General features: G+C 40.1%; 1 protein-coding gene across 4 annotated transcripts in view; it reads left to right on the top strand.

Moving 5' to 3' along the window:
• The first annotated feature begins 614 nt into the window (after positions 1–614).
• Positions 615–23,776, top strand: part of RFX3 (regulatory factor X3) — a 232,094-nt gene continuing 208,932 nt past the window's right edge. For 3 of the 4 annotated variants that reach the window (XM_037901877.2, XM_037901878.2, XM_007065591.4), the window contains exon 1: positions 617–969. The gene's annotated coding sequence lies outside the window, so the exon portion shown is untranslated. Of the gene's footprint in view, positions 970–23,776 lie in introns of all 4 variants that reach the window. The other variant, XM_043546783.1, reaches the window with a different exon arrangement.

The following is a 23,776-nucleotide window of genomic DNA, read 5'->3' as shown; positions in this document are numbered from 1 at the left end:
TGCCGGCAGGTAGCAGGGTCGGTGTATGCGGGGTAAGGAGAGCGACGGGCCGTGCACCCGGGGATTGGCTAGTCACAGGCTTTGCGCGCGCGGCGGCGGTTACAAGACGCTGAGTGCGGAGAAACTGCCGTCCTCTGTCCCCCCTCTAAGATGGCGCCTCCAAGCCGCCGTTTTCATGGCGCTGGGGGAAATCGGGCGCGAGGCGGGACTTCCTCCGTGCCCCGCAACTCCAACTGCTTCCTCGGGGCGCGCCTGGCTAGGCGGCCCTGAGCGACTGGCAGAGAACGTCTCTCGCCGGCCCACATCCGGGACTTTCCTTCTCCCCCGCCTCTCTCCCACGGCCGGAAGTGACGGCAGAGCCGGTCGCCGCGTTGTTGGTGCACGCGGGCGCCAGGTGTGACCACGCCCCCTAGTCACGCACGGCGGGAATCGGCGCTCGGTAGTTGCGCCTGTTGAGCGGAGTAACTGTCCTCGCTAACCGCCCCCTCGCGGACACCACATTGTGCTCGGCAACACCCGCCTTTGCGGGAAGGGAGGGACGCCACTCGCGCGCGCCCCAAGGGGAGGAGCGCTCAGCCCGACCCCACCCCGCGTTCAGTGAGAGACAGGTGCGCTCCCCTCCTTCCTGTGAGGGAACCGAGTCTCCTCCCACCGGCGCCGGGACGGGGTGTCAGTCATGCGGTGGCCCCGCCTCTTCCGGGCCTCTCAGGCTGGGCCGCCGCCTCCTCCTCTCTCGCTCGCTCTCTCCCTTTTGTGAGTTATAGCAACCGTTGCCTTGTGAATCAAGCGCCATAGTCACCGTAGTCCTGGCGACTGTTACCCATCAACAACAACCGCTCCTCTCCTCCTCCTCCTCCTGCTGCTGCTCCTCACCCCCATCCTCACCCCCTTCCTCATCATCACCCACAACAACAACAGCCACCAGCAAGAGCAACAACAACAGCAACACCACAGCCCTGCACAGCCCAGGTGACTATGATTGTTCCGTGCATTCCGGGTCCTCGGGCTGCGCTGCCCCATTGATTGAGATGTAGCCAGAGGGTGAGGCTGTAACGCGTGTCTCCCTGCTGGCTGGTTGTCCCACCCCCCTTGGTTGTACTTTGATGGTGGATGGGGAATGTGGTGTTGGCTGAGGGAAGGAGGAAGGAAGCGCGCGGGGGGGGGAGAAGAGTCACGCTTCTGGTCTGCGGGACGGTTGTGGAGGGGGTGGACAGGTATCTCCTTGGCCTCCGTGTACAATAGAGGGGAATTGTTAGAGGAGAGGAGATGAGGTGTTGATGAGCCCTGTCTGAGGGTACCTGCTTTAGCGAACACCCAGGCATGGATTCTGCAGCATACCAACAACCACGGAATGTTTCTCCTCTTCCCTCTTAGGGGCCTTGTTCTGGGGTTGTGAGACTGTTCAGATTTAGATGTTTGTGAACTTTTTATCTCCTCTGGTGATACTCACACATTCCCTCGCCCTCTTCTGTGCAGCCCTAATTCTGTGGCCAGATTATTTCCTCCTTTAATCATCATTAGTTTAATTGTTTGTTTTTGGGAAAACTGTATTTTCTTTGTACTGTAAGTTTTTTTTCTATTCACCCAGTAGTCCCTCCAACCACCACCACAGACAGTAGCAGTTTTGCTTTGCTGTCCAGCTGCTGGGAAATATGTGTGTATGTATGTATGTGTATATATATATATATATATATATATATATATATATATATATAAATGCTGTTTTTGTACTTGTGATTTAATCTGGATACAGTGCCTGTGTGCTAGTTGGGTTTGTAGTTTATCCACAGTGTGTTATCTTCCATGTAGTGATGTTTGGGATAGAGGATCCATTTCAGTTTCCTTAAGTTTCCCACAGTGAAGGGAATCTTAGTTATTTTCATTATGAATGTGAGACTTTGTGTACATCAGATAAATGAAAGAGAGAGGAAAACATTAAGAAAACTTGCTTTGCAATTGTATTTGTCAAAGCTACTGTAGTTTTAGAGGATTTTTCTTGGTAGGTCTTTTTCTGCAGAGAGCTGAAATTTAAGTCAAGTTGTTCATAAAGAATGTATGAATCTTCTGAACTTGAAATGCATGTCTATTTCATCTTCTTTTTGGTTGTTAAGATCTAGGGATTTGCCTTCTCAGCATATACCATCAATGTATTCACTTGTTTTTCTGGACATAAGGTGTGTATTAGATACCTCCGTGGGGTATCATGGGGAATTTCTTTAACATCTTTATATCCAGTTCTCTTCCCCCCTCCCAACCACCCCATGATGTCAAATCAACTCTCAGTTAATAAAATGGTCTCTAGAATTTACAAGTTTTTTTAAAATACAGATGATTTTAAAAGTGTTATTTCCTCATTCCTGTATTTAATGTAATTCATAGGAAAATGGTAGTGTTTTACAACAAGATATTTTTGTTGATTTTAATTTTGAAGATACTTTTTTCCACCTTTACATTTAAGCCCTGCATTGACTACAATCTTGTTCCTCGTAACAACGCCAACAGAAAGATATTGATTTATTTGACAGAGCAACCTCTGAAGAATGTGACAGTGTCAATTATTCTGGGGATTGTCAAGTGCAGAGGAGGTTAGATAATTAATGCATTAGTGATACTTATATTATTTTTTGAACTAAGGCTTATTATGTCTCTTGCAGTTTTACTTTCTAAGTATGTTTTCGTATGCAGTCCGTGTAACTGAAATGATACATTTCAATGAACCACCAAAGGTCTCAAAATTCTCATTTGTGGTCTTGTCAAAGTTTTCATCCTGAACAATAAAACAATCAACAGTAATACAAATGTTATTTTCTTTTAACTTAATATACTTTATATTGAAAAGGAAGAATGACTTATTTTCCTTTCTCCTAGCATAGGTACTGTGATCAGATGAGTTCCAAATACATTAAAAATTACTGATATCAAAGAAGTCAGTTCATCACTGTGTGTTCAGTATGTTATCTAGTAGAGTTGTTACATGTAAATCTTAGTGAATTAATTTCTAGAATATAACAATTATTAGTTTTTGTTAGGGAGTTTACTTAGTGATTCATTATTTGTTAATTCATTCCACATGTCTAATGTTGCTTGTAAGGTAATGCCCCAATTCTGCAAGCTGCACAGTGTGGGTTGGACTCCCTACACCAGCAAAGTGCCCCACTGATGGTGGAGTTCTGGATGGGTCTAGAGATCTGCATGGGTAGAGCAGCTTTCAGGATCAAAGCCTAAATTAGCAAAGAAAAGTGAGCTGGCTGTGGAAGCAGAAAGCTTTATTTTTTAATGGCGGGGAAAAGGGTACAGTAGGTTCTTTTTTAAAAGACTGTATTTTAAGAAGTGTGTTGTGTTGTACCACAAAAAGTTTTTAGTATTACTCACCACATTTACTTTAAAGGAGCTGTTGTATGAGGTAATTAAAAATAGTGCCATGTCACATCAGCTAGCATCATAGACTTTTACAAAGAAAAGCAGCATTAACAATTTGTTCCCACCTTAACGTTTTAATGTTTCATAGATGGGATCTTCATTATGCATTTTGATTCCCCAGTGCCCTCAACTATCAGAATACCAGATGTTTGTGATGTCAGACAGCCTTTTGATAATAAAATGGTTTGTGATTTTTATTCACGTGTTTGTGGTTTAGAGTACATAGCTGAACAAGTGTGATTAAAAATGCATTTTAATGCACTTGCACATGGCTTCATTGAGTCTTTGTGAGTTCTGTGCTCTGGTGTGTTAGCTAACTTGCATTGGGCTGGAGAAAACAGATTTTTTTTGGCGATATATTCAAAAGAAATAAAATGGGAATCCATGACCTGCCATTTTTATGTAATTTAAAATCATTTGTTTTCTTCATCTCCTAGGATAACTGGGCCTTGTTTAGTTACTACTGTATATTTTTTTCTCTTCCTAAATTTAGCAGTTTGTTAGTATAACAATACAGTTCTCAGAAATAAAAATGTTACTATTTCTTTTAACTTAATAAACTTCACACTGAAAGGGAAGGATGACACATTTTTCTTTGTCCTTACCTGGAACAGAACCAGGTATGCTTAATATGGTTAAGGAATCTAAAATGTTGTACAGTTTAATCATAGTGGTTGCTTTGTGGCCTAGTGAGTGTTACTGATTTTCAGGTTTTTTTCCCACCTCTTCTGTCATTAAATTACTGAATGCCTTTTCATAGTCAAAATTGAGTGTTTCTTATGCAAACCACAAAGGAGGCCGACCAGCAGCAAACATTGACATGTATGATATTAACAAGGGAACAGGCTTTTTCAACATATAAAATATATTCTGTTTATTTTTTTAAAGTTTGTTTTGAATTGAGATTACAAGTTATGAATGCAACACAAATATACAGAAAATAAAAGCAAACTTTCAAAGTTATTATAGAGCTAGAGAGCTTGTTTTAAATCAAGTTCCATGTCAGATGAATATAGACTCTAATTAGAATGCCAAGAAGTGTGTTTTTAAATAATGAATTAAACTATTAATTTTTCAGCCTCTTCTTAGTAAATAGACTTTCAAAAATCTGCATGTTTAAAAGGGCATATTTTTCCCACCAATTCTAAGTTTGGCATTATTTATATGTCTTTAATAAAGGTGGTGTTAACAGTGGTTGTAGTTTTTCTTTGCTTGCAAGTTCAGTGTACACACACATTTTGGAAATGTAAGATTAAGTGGATGGACTGATTTGACTAAATTTAGCTTGTTAGGGACAGATGGCTGCTTTAAACAGGTGTCACTTTCATTTCTAGTGCATTGTGCTGGGACTTCCAGTGGCTCACAAAGTCCTGTCTAAAGCAGGTGGCATCTTTTGCTTTTGTCATTAGCAAAATCTACTCTTTTATAGGTAATTATTTTCCCAGTGACTGGGTACATTATAATATGTGGTATAGTTTATCAGAGTCTTAAATGGCTCCTCATAACACATTCATATATTACATTTTTGGATAATCCGCTTATCAAACTTTTAAAGGGGGGAAAGGAAAGCATTATTAAGCAATATAAGTTAGCAGCTTTTGAATACAAGTAGGTGGAATAATCCTAATAGCTGGCTTGCAAGACAAGTAGCAAATTGCAGCTTGAAGTAAAAACTTGTTTTGCTAGATAACTGACCTGTAGCTTTTTAAAATCTGAATTGTTATGACTTAATTTTTATACCAGTGAACTATAAGTAGGAACATTAAATACATTTTAAGCTTCCATCTTTTATTTACAGTTTCTCTTGATCTGTGGGACATCTTTATTCTTTTCATTGTATTTAATATTAACTGTTACAAGTTAAAATATTCTTAACTTTAAACATTTGGAAAAAGAAAGAATTGGGGTATGAGAACTAGAGCTTTTTAGTTTTTTACTTTCTGCACCAGTGTTGAGAACAATGACTGGTGCCCATTCTTAATCTGTTACATTTCCTCTATCAGATGCACCAGAGGGTGCTATGCTATTTCAAACACAATAAGAAAAAAAGCTAAAAAGCACCGATTTATTCAAATATATAGATTAACTATAACATTTATATTTTTCAATTCTTATTGTAAGATCAAGATTTTTCTGTCTTTATTCTATGCGTCTCCGTATAGCAAGATGTTTTTTCTCTGAATACTTATAGTAAAGATTTTAAAATAATAGACTGTTCCATAACAAATATGTATTTACACAGTATACAGTCACAGTTTACTTAAAATTTAAAACATAAGTATATATTTATTAGCGGTGCTTGTATAACAGATGTAGTTTCCACTTTTATGTATTTGCTTTATATCTTTACATTTACTCTTATTTAGGTATATCACTGCTAATCTCAATAGCTGAATTAATGATTTGGCTTAGGAAATTCTCACATTTTTAGTGTGCTTTAATGTACTGCCATTTCAGTTTTAACTATTACTCATATTTTATTTGGGTTGTTAATTATTTTACAGCTGAGTTTTGTTTTGTAACATATATTACTTTGCATTTTTGTTGGTCGGTTGTTTTATTCCTTGCTGCAAGTCTTGCTGGAAGAAACTGGGGTCAAAGCAGATAGAACTAATTATTCTCTCATAAGTAGCAAAGAGAGTACAAGAATCTAGTGGACTGGAACGCTTGTATGTATTTTATCCCCCTAATTACTGGGACTGATGGGGTAATAGAGAGGCAGTAGCCTCTTCATATTAAAGATAACAGCCAGGTTCTTTTATAAATACACTATTGTGGGTATGTGTGACTGACAAATTAGGATTTCTTTTTTTACCAGTTTCATAGCAAAACACAGAGTTTTTGCATGACTAAAATTAAGTATACAGTTACGGTAAAAACAGCAAAATACCTTTTAAAATTTTTTTACAGTATCTTTGCTTTTCATACCAATAGCAAAATTGTGGAATGCAGTTTTTTTACCACTTGTGTAGCTTAATAAAGTCTTCAGAATTTTTTTTGGATATATGATCTAATAATGTACTGTTTGCAGCACATATTGAGCCTTCTTGAGGAGATGTGTAAAGTGGTGAAACTTTAACTCTGCTAAACTTACACTCACACACACCAGTAGATGGGTGAAAGTAAGGGTGTCTAATTCAGTGGAATTGCCATGCTGAGGAGCCACAAAAAGATGTATTCTGCTTTAACTTACATGTTCTTACTCCTTTCTGTTGATTGCTTTTTTTTGCTCTTCTCCTGTCTTCTGGCCACTCTGTGTGAATTACACCATGCTAAGAATCAGTGAGTCAAATTCTGAAATGAAGTATTAGATGTGTTTGTAAGTTGCATGTTGGTGAGGGGGTCTAAACTTGTGCAACGTGGATGTGAGGGAGCCAGAAAAGTGTACGTTATACCAATTTAGACATTCTTAAACTTACAGTAGTTTACATATAATCTTTATCTAGCTAGATTCTTATATGGTATCCATCACTGTTCTAAGCCAGTGCTGAACATTATACACTAATCTCTGAACTTGACCCACTATATTCGCTTATATTTTGGTAACTTCTGCCTCACTTGTTAATGATTGGGAAAAACCTGTTTAGCAGTATTTTTAAAGCTTGCTTCCTATTATTAATAAACCCAATACATTGGAGGGTGGGTGCTTCCTTAGTTCCACTGTCTTTGAATGTACATGTAAGACAATCATCACATTGTACACAACGCTACCATGTGTAACTATGTAATCTAATATCATTCTCTTGTACCCTCTTAGTGTTACTGTCACTTGTGCCTTGTCTCAAATTAGATTGTAAACTCTTCAGGGTAGGCCATGTCTTCCTGTGTTTATAGTGCCTGATTGGGCTTTTGGGCACTACCCCAATACAAATAAATAACAACAGTGGGTCTTGCTTGCTTTGTACCCCCGAAGCACGTGGCTTCCCTCTTCTGCTTTGTTACCTCAATGTAACAAAGTTAGCTGCATTTCTCCTTATTTATCATGTCAAAGGCAATTTCTAAACAATGAAACACACACTATTCAAGACAATAGTGTAGAAGTGCAAAATATAGGGTACAAATTAGCACTTCTCTAAAAGGTGCCATTTGCCCAATTCACTGTACTTCAGCTAAAGCCCTACTGTTCGTTTATCTGATTTCTGAGTTGTATTTTTTATAAATAGTGAATAATGCAATAATTCGGGCCAGGCTGGGGGATTGGCTTTTTTAACTTTTAGAATTTAAAATTAATATGTAGAAATTTCAGTGGAGGTAAATTTTTTAAAATATGTTTTTAGTTTGAACAAGTTAATTCACTTCATAAGCTGAATCTTCAGTTCGTGTTCTGGAATGTTCCTTCAGTTAAGTCAGTACTGATTTTTTAAGAATATTTACCTGAGATTTTATTTTTCTTTGTTGTGATTGTGTTGAATGCTCAGTGGCCAATTGAAGATATTTTGCTTACAAGTGGGTTGATAACCAGCATTGAAAATTTGATATACTGGCCTTCAGCATGGTCAGTGACATATCATTAGCAAACACCCTAGGTAAAATGGAGGATGGCCACATGAGCACAGTTAGAAATGTTGGGTTTAATTTTATTTGTCATAATTTACAATATTATCTGGGTTACTTCCTGCTCAGTTCACATTCTGCATCACTAAGAGTTGAAGACCAAAATAATACAAGATGAAAGTGCAAGTCTTAGATGAACAGGTCTTGAAAATTTTATCAGTCACCTGCTAACCAAAGGACTAAATCTACTAGCTAGAGGTAAATGAGGGTGAGACAAGATTAGCAAGATCCTTGGGCAATACCCTAGCACGAAATTCATCTGCTGGGAAGGGGGTAGATGCTGGGATTGCTACCTGGGTGTGCTTTCATATCAGCCTCTGACAAGGAGGTGTCATATAAACTTAAAGCTCCACCTCTCCTTTAACAACTGGAATGATAAAGGAGCTTTTTGTGTTTTCTCCCTCTTCTTGAGCCTCTGGCTGATTTGTCATAGTAGGGTCTCTGCAAAATTCTGAATGACAGATGTAAATCTGACCAGTCCTGTTAATTTCCCTCTGTTGCTGCTTTGCAAACCTGTGGTATGGGCAGAAGCAGAGATATTGTAGAAAGGGAGCAGTACATTGATTTACACTAGGTTCACATTTGCAAGGGCCAGAAACTTCATGAACGTTTAAATTCTGCAGAAATCGATGATATAAAGCCTTCCAGCCCCCCATTCCAACTACCACTACCACCATGCTCCTAAGTGAAAGTTTCCCACTTCCCTCTGGCAAGTGTATATTTCAAGCCCTCTTAGACAGAATATAATGCCACATATGAAATTCATCGAAACATCATGTAAGGTCACAGAGATTGGGTCAGTTCATACATTTGACCAGTGACTGTCAGAGCCCAGTTAAAAACACTTGAAAGCATCCAACAATAACAATGCAAGCAAGATGTGGGGGGTGAGTGGGGAAACGCAGGTTGGAGGAGTGTCATCTGGGGTTAGCTAATACCTCACATATGGTATTAGATAATGGTTAACAGACCACTTTCTTCTCCTGGCTCGTAAACAAGGTGTGCAGTTTCCAGGGTTAAGGCCATTTACATTTGTTTTGTGTTTTGTTGAGTGTCTTCCTGTCACCAGAGGAATTGATGAATATATTGGTAAAATGAAGCAAAGAGAACACAGTAGGTACATTTCCTTTTGTTTTGGATGAAACTTAAGAAGTGAAATTCTGCCCCCATTGAAGTCAATGGGAGATTTATTCTTTTATGTTCACCTGCACATCTACCAATGTGATATATGCCATCATGTGCCAGCAATGCCCTTCTGCCATGTACATTGGTCAAACTGGACCAACTGGTCAAAATTCTTTTCTACGTAAAAGAATAAATGGACACAAATCAGACGTCAAGAATTATAACATTCAAAAACCAGTTGGAGAACACTTCAATCTCTTTGGTCACTCGATTACAGATCTAAAAGTTGCAATTCTTCAGCAAAAAAATTTCAAAAATAGACTCCAATGAGAGACTGTTGAATTAGAATTAATTTGCAAACTGGATACAATTAACTTAGGCTTGAATAGAGACTGGGAGTGGATGGGTCATTACACAAAGTAAAACTATTTCCCCATGTTTATTCCCCCCCCTCCACCCCCCACTGTTCCTCAGACGTTCTTGTCAACTGCTGGAAATGGCCCACCTTGATTATCACTACAAAAGGTTCTCCTCTCCCCCTCCCAACCCCCCCCCCCCGCTCTCCTGCTGGTAATAGCTCACCTTAAGTGATCACTCTCTTGTTACAGTGCGTATGGTAACACCCATTGTTTCATGTTCTCTGTGTACATAAATCTCCCCTCTGTATTTTCCACTGAATGCATCCGATGAAGTGAGCTGTAGCTCACGAAAGCTTATGCTCAAATCAATTTGTTAGTCTCTAAGGTGCCACAAGTACTCCTTTTCTTTTTGCGAATACAGACTAACACGGCTGCTACTCTGAAACCAAAAGAATTCTATTATGCATCTCTTGTAATATGAGCCATGCACATTAGTGACATATAGATCAAAAGGGAAAAGTTTGTGTCATCCTTCAATCAAATCTCCATAGTCCCGGAAAGCATATTACACCTGTTTACAAAATTAAATGAACACTTTCATGTGTTCAGATTATTCCTGTCAGAAGTCATGATTGTATTCAGGTTTGTTTTAGTGATGGTTAATGAGGGTCAATTTGACCACCTACGTAATAGCTGGTTTACCATATTAAATGTTATATAGAAGATCAAGTTGGCATACATTAGCTAACCAGGCACTAGGCACTTTAAGGTCACACTACCAATTCAACCATTACTGAAAGGGAATGCTTTTGGTTTTTATTGAGTAACTTGTTTCAGTCCAACCTGAACTAGTTCACTTTACATCAAACCATTTCAGTTGAGCTACAAGTTGTGTGCTAACTAGTTAAATAATTTTATAGATTCACTTTATTGCAATATACTAAGTTCAGTTATATGAAGAAAATGCAAAATCATCTGACAGTTAAATTTTAGACTTGGTTTATAAGTAAAATTAATAATGTGGTAACTTTTCCTTCTGCTTAAGGATGATTCTTTAAAAACTTTCTGTTTATATGTTCTTTGGGTCAAGGGAATGGATCTTATCCCTTGACCCAAAACATCCCTTCTGCTTTTTGGATGGAGGGGTTAAAATCTTGTTGGATTAAAAATAGCAGAGGGGGCATGCAACTGAGGAATGTCTCCTTCACAATGTCAATTCCTGATTCTGTAGAAATCCTGCTGTGCGTGCTTTGTGGTTTCAGGATCAGTGAGGTGTGAAGGGGTTGAGGCAGACATTCTCCATGGCATTGTCTCCTCTCAACCTCTTGGTTGTTCCCTACTGGAGTGAATACAGACTATATCAGAATAACATATGCTGTTGTTTCTCTCTAAATGTTCTGAACCCTCTTTCCCCAACAGGAAGGTTCTAGGAGTCAAAACCACCTGGCAAACTCATGGTAGCTTTGCTGTGTTAGAGCCATGTTAATATGGAGGTGAGAGCTGGGAGGCATTAGGCCTCAGCGTAGTTAGTATAGGGCAACCCACAGGTTTTAGGACTGCAACCTCAATCCGCTTCCCCCTACTCTCCGTACCCCACATATTTGTTACTTCTCATAAAAAATGGTGTAGCAAATTAGAACCTTTTTAGTTTCTGGAAGAGTGTAAACTTCACATCTCCTGGGACGAATGTAACATTGGGTCATCGCTTGAATGCAGAGAGTTAGTTTAGTCTAGCCAGATCAAGTCATAAATAATATTTGTTTTATGGTGTTCATATTATGATTTTAAAAATCTGGTTTTATAATATTGTCACAGGGAGGGGGATAAGCACAAGAGGGTTTTGACAGCTAGGCAATTGCTTTGTGGTTGTCTATCATAGAGCGAAGGATACCCAAAAGCCAGTTGTGATCTGAGGAGCTGCAGGATTTGCAGTGTCTATGTGCATGACATAAGTACCTTGTACATCAGTAAGGAGGCCAGCAGGTTATATAAGCTGGCCAAGGACATTAGCAGCTGGGAACAGAATTCCTTTAATGTAGACTTGAAGGCACATTGGACAATTGTAGGAAGAATGGAAAAGGTTGAGGGGCTAGTTGATTATATGTAAAACCTTCAGTTTAATCAGCTATGTCAACTCTATAGAGTGAACAATCTGGACCAGATGTGACTTAATTTTATGTATAACTTTGCTTTCCACTTCCCACTCTTTGTAAACTAATATTTTCATTTTTATTTGTACATTTGCTCTACATGGATTAGTCATTGTATCATATATTTCTTATGCGCTGATACAAAAGCTGCCTACATTCTCCTACTATACTGCATTTGTAAGATTTAACCTGATAGAATAGTAAGTAATAGACCTGCAACAAACCCAAAGTAACTGTTCAGTTTGAGAGTACATAGGACTGTGTATCGAGTTGTAAAGATCACCAAGGTGCATAAATTTCCTGAAGAATATAAGAAACATATAACAAATATTTCCATGGGGCTAACAACCATCTATCAGGGTACAAACAGCACTTGATTATTAAATAATAAAAATATTGTATTAGTTGCTTCCATGTAATTGACTGTCAACTTCTAAATCAGATGGATTCCCCAGGGTTTCTCAAACTTTTTCATATTGGAAACCATAGTTTAATACAAACGTTATGTTGTGGACTGCCTCATCCCCTATTAACAAGTGTAAAGAACACCTTCCCTCCCATTTATGATCATATAACATCACTGTGGCACATAGTTTTCACATACACAATTGCACTAATTACAATAGAACCTCAATTTTATGAACACCAGTCTTATAAACAACCAGTTATATGAACCATTTTTCTTAAAGTGAGGGGGAAAAACCCATGTAACGAAAATTATGTTGATGAACAACAAGTAAATGTCCCTTCACATTCGCATGCCTTCAGTGCATTAGAAATCTGTGCAGTGGTTTGAGGGACAAGAAGGAAGGGATGCAGTGCATCGTACCGCAATTTACGCATTGTACCTACTGTAATTTTGAGGTGTTGAATTTTATGAACCCCTCAATTCCTAATTAGTTTGTACAATGGGGTTCTGCATTAGAAACAGATTTACTATGTTTTTAACTTGTTTTAATGAAATTTAGCAGCTAGAAAGAAGAAGAAGTAGAAGTAGTGTCATGTGACTAACCAGGTCTCCATGGACCCTCAGACAGTAATCTGTTGACCACCAGTGCTCAGTTTTACAGCAAGTTTTTTCCTGTTGCTGGCCAAGGCTTCTGTTTTAATTGCTTATTACTACATTTAAAACTTGACCTATCAGTGTAAGTGAATAAGAGAGGGGACAGCAGCTGGAGTTTGCCACACAGAACAGGTGTTTTGTGTTACAAAGAAGCGGGATGGCTGTGCAATACATAATCTCTCCATGAGTATAGAAAAATACTGTTTAAATGTCTCCCCCCCCCCCCATGCAGTGTATTACTAGTTATTTTTATTCAGACATTTTATACTTTGAACTTTGTAATCCTTTGACCACAGACTGGAAACTGTATGTGTGTTTATTTGTAAAATATTTTACTAGGAGACCCCTCGAGGTATGGGATTTTATTTTCAGTGGAGTCCAGAGATGACAAAAATAGCAGCAATATGAAAAAGCATACACTAGGGAGAGAGAGAGGATTCTTTAGGGCTCTTCAAGGGGGGGTATAAGTAGGAGGAAAAAAATGCTTGGTCTGAATATCCTGGGAAAGAAAAACTTAGCGTCCCAATGATGCGGTATTCTAGGTAGTCTTGCTTTCCAGATCCGTAATTCAGAGTACTACATTTTCACTGCAATAGCTGAAGGGACACAGCCAAGACAAACCTAAGGTCAACATAAGATTTTCCATTAAACTTCTTAAAATACTAAAAGAAACAGCAACCCAGAAACTGAATGTGAAATTGACTAGAAGCTTACTCTAAACCAGAGTGAAGCTAACCTGTAGTGTTGGCTTAGTGATTAGGGTATGAAAGTTAGGTAACTTTGACTGCCAATACTTCATTGTGCCTCAATTTTCCTCATTTGTAAAACAGCGAGAGTAATACTTGCTTTTGTAACAAAGAATTTTAGGATGAAAAGCAGTAAATGCAAAGTACTTTTTTGTGTTTTTATAACTTCTTCAACTTTAATGATAATGGGTTGGATTTTCAAAAGTGCTTTAGCAGCATAAATCCCATTGACTTCCAGTGGAATGTATGCTCCTAAGTCATTTAGAAGCTGGTTTGAAAATTCTAAACCAAAGGCTTTCCAAATAACAGATAAAGAAATTTTAGTTTTTACAATACAATTTTGAACAAGATAGTGTCCCTTTAATGAAAAACATAGCCAACGCAAGTTTCACTTTTTTCTTCTCGGCATTTAAAATTAACATCTCAGGGACAGAGATCCCCTTGTATGTAGAATCTTGTTTGGGAGAGGTTGACTGAAGCTGAGCAAAATTCCATATTTAGCTAGTTGCCCCATGACTTGTAAATAAAATCTTAACAAGTAGAGAACAGTAAAATCTTAACAAGTAGGGGGGAGGGATAGCTCAGTGGTTTGAGCTTTGGCCTGCTAAACCCAGGGTTGTGAGTTCAATCCCTGAAGGGACCATTTAGGGATATGGGGCAAAAATTGAGGATTGGTCCTGCTTTGAGCAGGGGATTGGACTAGATGACCTCATGAGGTCCCTTCCAACCCTGATATTCTATGATTCTATGAGAAGGTGCCTAACTGAGAACTTGAAGATTTGTGACTTTTTTGTCATGGGGATAATTGTGAAAATATTTTTCCTTGTGTGGGTTAGACTTCACTAAGAGTTGGATTGTGTGGCAAAAGGGAGAACGGTGTAAATGACATATTTCTTGAGGACATGCAAATAGCTGCTTTAAAGTGGAGTTTCCAACTTTAGAAAAATTGTGTGGGCTATAGGCTGTAGGGTTGTGAACATTTATACTGCATAGTTCTGATTGATTGCCATTGAACTTGCTTGAATATGAGTAATTTTACCTGGTGTCCCATATTCAGCACAGGGAAATATGGTCACCCTAACTTTAGAAAAACTCTGTGGGCTATAGGCTGTAGGGTTGTGCATTGTACTGCACTTTATACAGTTGCAAATACAAGGCAAAGGGGGAATGATGTGGAATTTTATCAAGGGAAAAAAATAGCCTCTGAGGAAGTGTTTGTGTGGTGACTCTACATCATCGCTGAGACCAGCTTCATATTATGCGATTAATTGCCTCCAGGGATTGAAGACATTTTCATGGCCTATTCCTTTGGCTGGGTCAAATCAATGTAGGGGAAGCCCATTCTCAGAAGCCTGAAGTCCTCAGCAAAATTAATGTTGCTCTTTTACTCATAATCAGAACTGCTCGAGGGATGCACAGACTCATGTTGTACATATCACCAATTGTGATAAATAGTGTTTTAATAATCAAGACTATATTAGGAGCTAATCTATTGTATTCAAAGGCAGATGTTTCTTTGTTGCTTGAATCTAATTAAATGATCAAGGCATGAACAAGTAAATACATTATACAGAACCTACATTTTAGTTACATTCAAAACTGACTTCAACTTGCCTCCATCAAATCCTGGTAGTTCAGTAGAAAGGCACATATGACTTACTAAGGTGCTTTGCAGTAATGCCTTTTATACAGTTTTACCAATCAGACTGAACAACGAAAAGCACAGTAAAACTTGTCCTAAATGATCGAGTACTGTAACAACATGACTGTCTCTTTTCTCAAAGTCCCATTATTCTCTGTTTCTAGCTTTAGGAACATCTTAGCCCAGTGATGCTGTATGTCTGATTTTTTTTTTTTTCTTTTAATGCACATTAGGGTTTATACATGTTAGAAACCGATTAAAATGTATGTCAGAATTGGAATGTTATAAAGCTTATTGAACCAGACAAGACATTTGAACAAAATAACTGAAAGACAAGTAAAATATCACTGTGTGAAAGTATATAGCAATATTCATAATATTTAAGGTAGATGTATATTTACTGTAATTTAGGGGGACACTGTCAGGTTAAAAAAATCATGGGCAGTGTAATAACATCACTTTTAAAGTAGACCAGTTATTTGAATGAGGTGACCTGTTTCCTATTTTAAAAAGTTATCTTTGTTACTAATAACTTCTTAGATAGTTAAAATGTAAAATATCTTATTTTACTAGTTTCCAGTTTTAAAAATCTAGTTTACTTTTTCGGTGGTTTACTCTTTATATATCTTATTGGAGAATATAATTAGACTGGTCAGTTTACATTCAGTTTTGTTTTCTGGTACTTTTACAATTACAAGTTGAAGAGATTGTAGGGGAATCTCAAATACAGTTTTCACTAAATAAGAGGACTTGAGCTAATATTACGTTTTGTTAAGCCCTCATTTAAAAAAATTGTCTAAATTACCTGGCAGTGTCCATTTAACAATAATTTCAAGATTTGTCAGATTATGTGAAAAATTCAGTTAAAAATGTTCCACATTCGTTGATATTAATAGGCTTACATACCTTCCACATGCCACTTTTTAACTGATTTAAAAGATACAGAATCATATCTGTGACATAATTGAGATGATACATTTCTTGACATTCAATCTCTGTCGTAATTAATACCCAGTACTACTACTATAATAATAGAATCACATATAACATAAATTTCAATCTCATTCAGTTTTAGTTGAATCCTGCAAATTCTGTTCATTTTTATGTGGCTCTTCTGTTTTAAGACAATGGACGTTCCATCCATGGTGCCCTTTAAGTTTACATCATGGTGTCTTATTGTGTATTCATTACTTTATTTGTGTTTATGTTTGATCTGAATCACCTTTGTGATATTACATTAGTATAAAAATCGTAGCAGAGGATCTCCAGGATTAAGTGGGCTAACCGATTTTATGCAAACTATGGTGTGTGCGGTCTAAATAGAATGCATATTCTGATGTTTCAGTTATAGAAGTTGCATTTATTTTTTTTCTTGATTTTATATTTTCGTATGCTTTTAGTGGAGCTGATGTATGTCATAGTCAGTAAGGTGAGTGAAAAGAGTCCACAGGCTTCTGTATGTATCCACAAGCCTCTGCTTTTCTGGGGAAGGGTATGGTTAGATACAGAAGATTTAATAACATAGAAGACTTTATAAATCGTATGTCATTAAGAAATACAAATGGAAACTGTTGTTCCTGTAGGTCACGCTTGTGGAACAAAAACACAATATTGACATCTGTACAAGCTGAGGCTTGCCCAGGCCAGTATCTTTTAAGTTGTTGCAGCACAGTTAACTGAAAAAAGTCAACCAGGAGAATGCATCCTCTATGAACTGAATACACTTCACAGCATAGCAACTAAAAGCAATGTAGGCAGTTACTCACTAATATGTTTAGTATTTATCTTAAAGTGGTGGTAGTGGTGGGGGGAGGTTTGAGTAGGGTGAAAGAGTCAAGATGTGACTAAAGTTATGTTTCTTTTTGTGTATAATCATTTTCTGTATATTTTTAATTTAAATTATTTTAGAAAATGCTGTGAGGCCAGTGTTGATTTTTGTTTTCTTCAACCTAACTGGGAATAAGGGAATTCTGAGCACAAATGTGTCTAAAAAGAACCTTAATTAATTAAAGCAATCATTTCTTTAAAAAAAGATATAAAAGATTGGAAGCTCAAAGGTATCTTGATGTTATGGTAGTCTAGGTTGTGTTAGTGAATATGAAATGACATTTGTAATAATTTTCCTATGGGAGTATGCTTTTGTCACTTGTTCTTAACCAGATAAATCCCCTATGGATAAATCTTTCTTGAAAACTACTCCCATTGGATTTGGCCTTAACTTGAATATTAAAAAAAACAGTATGATAAACAATGGCATGATGAAACGTTAGTTATCCCTTGCACCTTTGCTAAGAAGTTCCTTGTCCGGTGTTATCAATCTTAATCCTTCAGTGGTTCTAATTTTCTCTGCTTTATTAGTGCTGTTCCATTTGAATTAAAGCAGTTTTTCAACTAGAAATTATATTAATTGATTTCATTCTGAGATAACTGAAAATAGTCCATGATTATTTACTTTTAGAATTATTATACTTTTGAACTTGTGTGGCTTCTAATCCATGAAATGGAAGAGGAAGTGCTAAATTTTTTAAAGGAGATTTGGCAGTCAGCTGAAAGGACAAAGTATTAATGACACCTTCAAGACTTTAAGTGAGCATACGGTAACTCTTTCAAGATGCTTTTGCCAAAGTAACCAGATAGCAGATTACTAATTTTGTAGGCTATAAAAAGGAAAAATCTAATGGAATGTGGTCTTAAATATCTAATTACTAATTTTATTTTAATTGTTACTAAACAAGGATTAAAATTGAACATCTGTTCTTAAACTTTTTTTATTTTAACATCTTCTGTACTTACCCAGTTAATATTTTAGTGTTGCTCTGGTTTCCGATTATGTTATCACCACTGGCAGCAATGTATTTTCGTACACTTTTTGTGATTATTGTTCTGTTTCTGATATTTGCTGAAACCTGATTCTTGTCGGCCTCTATTTTGGGGCCTACTTTTTCTCATTTATTTTTACCACCTCTTCCCCATTCATACATATTTCTCTGCTGCCTGAATTCCATGTGTTTTAGTAGTTCACAGTTTATCTGAGAAGATCGGATGTGGCAGGGTTTCTAAATGTCACACATCTGGCCGTCCTGACACACATCCAGCTTCGCTGCCAGGATAGCCTGCAACTATTTTTGCCAGACTACAGGGTCTGCAATGGCATGTTGTTGCAGGCAGCCATGCAGTCACTTTGCCTTCGTTTGCTGCTCCTCAGCTTTCTTCTGAGGGGGAAACCTTTTCTGTTTTTTCTCAACCCTCCAAATGATTGGTTGTTGGTTTTTTTGTTTAAATATTTGAGGAAATTTTCCTCCATCAATTTTAAATTAGTGCAAGATGGAGCAAAGAGACACTCAGAGTATGTCTACAGTATCGGGTGTGAAAAAACACACCCATGGCCGACATAAGTTACACTGACAGAAGCGCTGGTGTGGACACTGCTATGTCAGCTGGAGATGCTCTCCTGCTGACATAGCTACCGCCACTCGTTGGGAATGGTTTAATTATACTGACGGGAGAGCCCTCTCCTCTCGGCGTAGAGCAGCTACATGGGAGACCTTACAGCAGTGCAGCTACCTCGTTACAGCTGTGTCGCTGTAAGGTTTCTACGTAGAGATAGCCTTAGGCCTGGTTTACACCTAAATCTTAAGGCATGGCTACACTTGCAAATATAGAGCGCTTTGCATTAAACCAGCCTTCGTAGAGCGCAGTAGGGAAAGTGCTGCAGTCTGTCCATACTGACAGCTGCAAGCGCACTGGTGTGTCCACATTTGCGGCACTTGCAGCGGCATTGGGAGCGGTGCATTGTGGGCAGCTATCCCACAGAGCACCTCTTCCCATTCTGGTGCTGTGGCTTGTGGAAAGGGGGCGAGGGGTTGGGGCATTCTGGGTCCTGTCCCAACGCCCGTGATGCATCGGTTCGCATCCCAGCAATTCCTCTGCTTCTGTCCACAATTGGTGCCATCTTTCAACGTTTTTTGTACTGCGTCTTCCCTTTCGGTCTGCGGGAATGGAGCCTGAACTGATGAGGAATGTGCTGATCATGCAAATCTGGGATGACGAGCAGTGGCTGCAGAACTTTCAGATGAGAAAAGCCACTTTCATGGGACTGTGTGCTGAGCTCGCCCCCACCTTGTGGCGCAAGGACACGAGATTGAGAGCTGCCCTGCCGGTGGAGAAGCAGGTGGCTATGGCAATCTGGACGCTGGCAATTCCAGACAGTTACTGATCAGTCGCTAACCAGTTTGAAGTGGGAAAGTCGACCGTTGGAATCATGCTGATGCAAGTTTGTAGGGCCATTAATCGCATCAGGCTCAGAAAAACTGTGACTCTGGGTAACGTGCATGACATTGTGGATGGCTTTGCACAAATGGGTTTTCCTAACTGCAGAGGGGCGATAGATGGGACGCATATTCCAATTCTGGCACCAGCCCACCTAGCCTCCAGGTATGTTAATCGGAATGGGTATTTCTCTGTGGTTCTCCAGGCACTTGTGGATCACCGTGGGCATTTCACTGACATTAACGCAGGCTGGTCCGGAAAGGTGCACGACGCACCCATCTTTCAGAACACAGGCCTGTTCAGGAAGGTGCAAGCCGGGACTTTCTTCCCAGACCAGAAGATCACTGTAGGGGAAGTCAAAATGCCCATTGTGATCCTTGGAGACCCCGCTTACCCTTTAATGCCGTGGCTCATGAACCCCTACACGGGGAGCCTTGACAGCAGCAAGGAGCGGTTCAATAACCGGCAGAGTCAGTGCAGAATGACTGTGGAGTGTGCTTTTGGCTGCTTAAAGAGCCGCTGGCGCTCTCTGTATGGGAAGCTGGACCTGGCCAATGGCAACATCCCCACGGTTATATCCGCGTGCTGTACCCTCCATGACATTTGTGAAGGGAAGGGTGAATGATTCACTCAGGCCTGGAACTCGGCGGTTCAACACCTGGAGGCTGAATTTGAACAGCCAGAGAGTAGGTCTATTAGAGGGGCCCAGCGCGGGGCTGCAAGGATTAGGGATGCTTTGAGGGAGCAATTTGAGGCTGAAAGCCATCAGTCATGTTTGCTGCCCTGCACGGGAGTGAAGTGCAGTGGTTCCACTGTTAGTAGGAATCTGTGTTTGCTACACTGATATGCTGTGCCTGTTTCTTTCCTGGGCTAAAGTATCTTTTACTTTATGCAATAATAAAGAATGTTTTCACCGCCAAAAAATCCATTTATTGAAAAGAAACACAACTGCTTGGGAAACGGAAAGGGCAAGGGTGTGGGGTGGAGAACTGTACAATCACAAATTTGCGTATGTCCTGTTATCATACTCAGCCGTCCTGTCTGGAGTGCTGCACAATGAGTGCTGCACTTCTGGCTGGCTATACTGCATGGTGATGGGGGTTGAGTGCAGTGGGTAAGGGTCGTAGCTTTCAGGGCTGGAGGGTGAAGCTACAGGTGTTGGAGGCAGCTGGTGACGATAAGAACCCGGATGTTGGGGAGTGGGTTGGAGGTGACATGGGGGCACAAGGGAAAGAGTTTTGGGACAAGGGCTGTGGGGGGGGGCGGGGGGGGCGGGGGGGGCAGGGCGGGCGTGGAAGTGCTCCGCCTGCATTGCTACAAGCGCCTGTATTGAGTCCGCTTGGCGCTCCATAATGCTTAGCAGCTGCTCTGTGCTTTGGTGCTGGCAATCCTCATTCTGCTGGCGGACCCTCCTTTCACTGTCCCGCCACTCCTGCACTTTTTGATTTTCATTAAGGGACTGCTGCATTATTTCATGTAGCATGTCCTCTTTGCTTCTACGTGGCCGCTTCCTAATTCTTTGGCGTTTTCCGCTGATAATAACAAGGATGACTGAGATCTCAAGGTTGCATCTGTAAAGTCAAAATGCAACACTTAACAGAGGCAGCATTGTTCACACCAGACAGAGCAATGATTCGGCCATACTTAAAGTAGACAAGCACAGTCTACACAATAGCAGAAATTGCCCGTCCAAAAGTGAGCACACATAACCCACAGGAGCCCCAAAATGGTGAGTAAGCACAGGGGCAAGGGGGGGCCGTACTGTCTTCTGGGGTTCTGTGCCTTGGGGAGAGCCAACAGCTGCAGGGGGCCCCTATACTGAACACTGTCCCCACATTTTCCACAGGAGTTTGTCCTGGAAGATATCTCGCTGTTGAGTGTGACCTGGGAAGCAAGGGAGGGTCTTCTACTACAATGCGGCTTCCGCCCTGGCCCATGTGCAGCTTGCCTGTGTTCCCCCGCCCCTCACGGCACAGTGGCGCAGACATGTTAGCCTTACTGGGACAAGGAGCACAGTAGCTTTGCTAAGGAAAAGATCACTGAGGCCAACTACTGCAATGTGAGAGAGCACATCAACGCCCTGTTCCACATCTAGGCATGCATGCAGCTCTAACCCTCCTCGCCCCAAGAGCCCACACTGAACAACTTCCTTCCCAAAATAAAAGCTGCTTACCAGGCACCTTCTCTGGTGTTTGTTCTTCCCCAAGCACCAGCCGCCGCGACTGGCTACCTTCTTCCTGGCTTGAGAACAGCTCCTGGTTGCATGGATCTAGGGATGCTGGGCTGTCCCCCTCCTCCTCAGCACCCTCGCTCCCACTTTCCTCCTCCTCCTCCTCCTGCCTTGTTGAACTGAGCTCTGAAGTGTCCATGGTGGTCTTCGGAGTGGATGTGGGGTCGCCCCCAAGTATTGCATCCAGCTCTTCATAGAAACGGCAGGTGGCGGGGGCAGCACTGGAGCAGCTGTTTGCCTCGCGGGCTTTGTGGTAGGTGTTCCGCAGCTCCTTCACTTTAACCCTGTACTGCAGTGCATCCCGGTCATGGCCCATTTCCATCATGTCCCTTGATATCTGCCCGAAGGTATTGTAATTCCGACTGCTGGAGCGCAGCTGGGACTGGACAGCTTCCTCTCCCCAAATACTGATGAGGTCCAGCACCTCGCCATTGCTCCATACTGAGTATCGCCTGGCACATGGAGGCATGGTCACTTGGAAAGATTCGCTGAGAGCACTCCACGCCTTGCTGAGCAAAGTGATGACCAGAGTGACTAGAACAGGAGTTGTGGGACACTTCTGGAGGCCAATCAGAGTGCATTAGTAGACCAGGGTATCCACACTGGTGCTGCAGCACTCCAGCAGGGGCACATCAAGCGTTATGCTTCTCGTCGAGGTGGATTACCAGGAGCGCTCCAGCTGTGGAGTCCGAGCGCTCTACATGCTGTACCACTGTGGACGCATCATGAGTTAGGGCGCCCGGAGCTGCTCTAATACTCTCCAGCTTGCAAGTGTGGCCAAGCCCTAAGTGAATTGTCCCAGGACAACTCACCTGCTTAAAGTTAAGCACATACTTAAACGTTTGCAGGATCAGGTCTTAAATATAAAGTCGGTGGTTATGAAGGCAAAAGTTAAAGTTCTTATATTAATATTAACTTGTTAATGCTGTATGTAATATGGTAAGTGTCTGGTGATAATGATATAGGCATCAGCACTTTCATACAACCCCATTATCATATGCTTCTCACTTGCTAAAATAAATTCTTTCCAGTTGCAAGTTTTCATGTTTGACTTCAGCCATGATGTGACTTTTTGTTTAAAGTTTGAGCAATATTCTTTCAGAAGTTTTTCAGTTGTTATGTAAAGGTTTTTTTTTTTTGAATAGTAGTTTAATTTTAATATGCTAGTTTTCTCAAGATAGTTAAGTTCAAAGGGGCCCCACTAAACTGGATGACTGTCAAGAAAATGTCAGATGAAATTCAGTGTTAAGTGCAAAGTAATGCACACTGGAAAACATCCCAACTATACATACAAAATAAGCTGTTACCACTCAAGAAAGAGATCTTTGGAAACATCTGCTCAATGTGCAGCAGCAGTCAAAAAAGCTAACAGAATTTTAGGAACCATTAGGAAATGAATAGGCAGCAGGTTTAAACAAACATAACAAAGTGATTGTGCATTGTGTAAAGAAATAATCTGTGGAACTCATTGTCAGTAGATGTGAAGGCCAAAACTATAACTGGGTTCAAAAAACAATTAGATAAATTCATGGAGGATAGGTCCATCAGTGGTTATTAGCTAAGGTGGTCAGAGATGCAATCCCATTCTCCAGATGTCTCTAAACCTCCAGCTGCCAGAAGCTGCAACTGGACGACAGGGATGGATCGCTCAAAATTGCCCTGTTCTGTTCATTCCCTCTGAAGCATCTGGCATGGTCCTTTCGGAAGACAGGTACTAAGCTAGATGGACCATTGGTCTGACCCAGTATGGCCGCTTTTATGTTCTTATGCTTTCCCCTACCTCAGGAAAGACTGAACTTTATATTTTGAAATTTTCAGATTGACTAGTCCCCAGTTAATATTAGGCCCTTTTATAATCGGAAAAATAAATTAGTTGTAAGTGTATTAAAGGCCAGTTTTGTATATGAGCGTGGCTGTGCTGGTTCAGGCCCTTAATCTTGATATTAATTGTATACAATAGATACACTGGAAGTGTATTGTGACAGAATGAGTTAGTATAAGAACTTAATATTTTTGATTTTCTGAATTCTGAGCATTTAAATTCCTATCTGTAATATTATATGAAGGTGTATTTTTTATTTTAATATATCATCCACAAATACAGAGAAGATATGTGAAAGGCTTATTTAGATAAATAAAAGTCATATTTATGGAGGTAAATTGCCTCATTCTGCTATTTTGACAAATAGATTGTCATGCTGATATTTTTAGAATGGGA

The sequence above is a fragment of the Chelonia mydas genome, chromosome 5, assembly GCF_015237465.2.
Source record: "Chelonia mydas isolate rCheMyd1 chromosome 5, rCheMyd1.pri.v2, whole genome shotgun sequence".
NCBI classification, from domain to species: domain Eukaryota; kingdom Metazoa; phylum Chordata; order Testudines; family Cheloniidae; genus Chelonia; species Chelonia mydas.
The sequence above is the reverse complement of the archived record's forward strand: the minus strand, read 5'-3'. Positions and strand labels throughout refer to the sequence as shown.